Source organism: Lycium barbarum, chromosome 7 (assembly GCF_019175385.1).
Source record: "Lycium barbarum isolate Lr01 chromosome 7, ASM1917538v2, whole genome shotgun sequence".
NCBI classification, from domain to species: domain Eukaryota; kingdom Viridiplantae; phylum Streptophyta; class Magnoliopsida; order Solanales; family Solanaceae; genus Lycium; species Lycium barbarum.
The window spans coordinates 76,481,613-76,484,939 of record NC_083343.1 but is presented as its reverse complement, the minus strand read 5'-3'; the positions used below and the strand labels follow the sequence as shown (position 1 = coordinate 76,484,939).

Here is a 3,327-nt window from a genome sequence, read left to right as displayed (position 1 = left end):
CAGATGTGAAGGAAGCTGCTTAAGCTCAAGCTTAGGCGGCTCAACAATGGATGGCTTTGCTGGAGGAGTCGTTCTATGCTCAAGATCAAGATCTAACTTCTTTGGTTGGTACGAGTAAGAATCCAACCCCATCAATGAGTTAACAGTCTTAACATAACCTTCCATGTCATCAGCATCAAAGTTCACCACAATGGCAGCAAGAGCTTCGTCTAAACATTCCTCTTCCATCTTAAATTCTACAGCTTTATCAATAACATTATTAGAATCAATAACTAAAATTCTTTCGTAAGCACTCGGTAACTTCATCCACTTACTATCCTTGAAAGTAACTTCCTCATCATTGACTCAAAATTTGATTTCATTCTTTTTAGAATCCATAAAAGCCCTTCCTGTAGCAAGGAAAGGTCTCCAAAAAATAATAGGAATATCTCGATCAATAGCGTAATCAAGAATCACAAAGTCAGCAGATAGAAGAAAATCACCAACCTGAACTAGTACATCATCTACAACTCTAACCGGCCTCTTAATAGATCTATCAGCCATTTGCAGTCGCATGGTAGTAGGTCTAGGCATCCCCAACCCGACTGCTTGTATATAGCAAGCGACATTAGATTGATGCTTGCCTTATTATCACAAAGAGCACGAGCAAAGTCATGGTGGTCGACAGAACATGGAATAGTGAAGGCCCTTGGATCTTCCTTTTTCTGAACCGTTATTGTAGATAATATCGAACTAACATGCTGAGTCACACTCACAATGTCATGCTCCAAAAACCTCTTCCTTGTCAACAAATCTTTCAAATATTTTGCAAATCCAAGCATCTAGAAATGGAATGTTCATTGATAACTGCATTAGCTGATCATAGAATCTATGACACTTAGCATCTTCCATCTTCTTCACCAACATTTGAGGAAAGGGAGGTGTAGATTTAAAAAGTTGGGTCAAAGGGCGAAGAGCCCCTTTAATAGTTTGCTTGCTGGTGTCACTGGTCTCAGTCTTCTTCGAACTTTTCAAAATATCAGCAACCTTCTCGACAATAGGAATCTCTGTCGAAACCTCTTTAACAATAGTTGGCACATCAGATTGTTCCTCTTTCTCTTCAATAATTTCTCGAGATCAATTACCTTCTTTTCAGCACTCTGAAGTATTTTACCACTCCGAGTACTGATAGCATACACATGATCTACACCACCTCCATCATTCTTTGGATTTGAAATAGTATCACTCGGCAATCCTCCCTTCTGTGGATAGTGTTGCTCTATGGAAAGATCCCTCATCTGGGACTCGAGCTTCTGAATGGAAGCAACGTGAGATCATATAGTTTCAGTCAGCCCCTTCAATGTTCTATCTGCTTTGTCTTGGTTGGCTAGCACCTTTTCAAGCATACTCTCCAACTTAGAACTCCCTTGTTCAGTCAACTGACCCTTTGGTGGAATATAGGGATTGAAACTCCTATTTCAAAAATTATTGCTATTGTTGTAGTTTCCTAATTCAAGCCACCATAGTTGTTGTTGTTGTAATTACCTTGTCCCTGTTGAGGTCTCCATTGATTCTGATTCTGATTTTGATCGCCTCCTTAATAATTCTGCCATTGGTAACCCCTTTGAGAGTTATTAACATAGTTAGTATCCTCATACTTCATAGAAGGCCCCTCTTGAACTTGGTACATTCCCTTAGGCATTCATGGAACTTCTTCAACAACATTGACCTTCTTCGCTTCCTTTTCATCAAGTCTCTTGGTCAGTAAAGAAATATTGGTTGCTATCTGAGCTAGCGTATGTTGAGTCTCTTGGTTCTCCTTCACAAAGTTATGGATCATTTGAGCTCCATTGTCTACACTGTCAGCACAACCCGAATGCCATATTGGATTGTGAGTAGCAAGCTTATCAAGAAATTGAGTGATTCGGGCGTATGTCTTGTCCATAAAACACCCGCCAGCTGCATTGTTTGCGACTGCTTGTGTCAACAGATCTAGCCCTCTGTAGAACTTCTCCATCTCTATATTTTTTAGAAAACCATGATTCGGAGACTTCTGCAAATATTCCTTGAATCTCTCCTAAGCTTCAAATAGTTGTTCCCCCAGAAGCTGTTTGAAATTATATATCTTGTCACAAATTTCAACTTTCTTACTTGGCGGAAACTACTTCTTGAGAAAAACAACAATGAACTCACCCCACGTATGAATAGTGTTGTGGGGCAGCTTCTTAAACCACACTCTTGCTTCACTGGCTAAAGAGTATTTGAAAACTCTTAGCTGAATATCATCATTTGGAACAACATTTTGCATATGTTAGGCACACACACCCACAAAGTTCTTCAAATATTAGTGAGGGTCATCATCGATAGAGTTTCGAAAATAACCCTCAAGTTTGAGCAGTTCGTAGATAGTGGAGTCAATCTTGCAATTGGCAGCATTATTGTCACGATCCAGCTAGGGGCCATGACGGGTACCCGGAGCTACCCTACCAAGCACCACCTATCATACTTGCCCTCAAACTCATCCTGAATATATATTATCCCCAACACGAAACTTGACATAAGATAATCGTTATCGAATATATATATATATATATATATATATATATATATATATACATAAGCCCGTGAGGCTACCAAAAATGATATTCACCCATATACTCTCTAATAATTATGAGACATCTACTACCACATATACGTATCTACGAGCCTCTACAATAATACTGAGACATAAGGACGGGACAGGACCCCGCCATACCCAATATATGCACACAAAAGGATATACCCAAAATCTGCAACTCCGGAGTAGTGAAATGCTCCTGTATATATACGCTGAACAGTCTCCTAGGGATCCGGTCCGTCTCCCTGTCTACCTGTGGGCATGGACACAATGTCCAAAAATAAGAAGGACGTCAGTACGAACAATGTACTGAGTATGTAAGGCATGAATAATACTAACATAATAAAGAAATAATGAAACATGAGGCAAAGATATAACCTATACGCCAATTGCCTCTTAAGGCGAATATTATGCCTGCTTAACTTTTTAAAGAAAACACATGTCATGCATATCAAATATACCATCGTCGTTAACCCGTGTCCGGGTAACTATCGCACGCCGCCCACTAGTGGTGTCATGTCTGGCCAAATAGGCACGGTGTTATCATAAGCTGCCCGCCTTAGCGGTGTTATGTCCGGCCAAATTGGAACAGTGTTATCATAAGCCGCCCGCCTTAGCGGTGTCATGTCCGGCCAATAGGCACGGTGATATCATAAGCCACCCACCTTAGCAGTGTCATGTTCGGCCAAATAGGCATGGTGTTATCATAAGCCACCAGCCTTAGCAGTGTC

At 40.5% G+C, this 3,327-nt stretch overlaps 1 non-coding gene across 1 annotated transcript; it reads left to right on the top strand.

The window, feature by feature from the left end:
* The first annotated feature begins 2,012 nt into the window (after window positions 1–2,012).
* LOC132604776 (small nucleolar RNA R71) lies at window positions 2,013–2,119 on the top strand. Its single transcript, XR_009568876.1, has one exon. It is a non-coding gene; the product is annotated as a small nucleolar RNA R71 (small nucleolar RNA).
* Window positions 2,120–3,327: the final 1,208 nt, after the last annotated feature.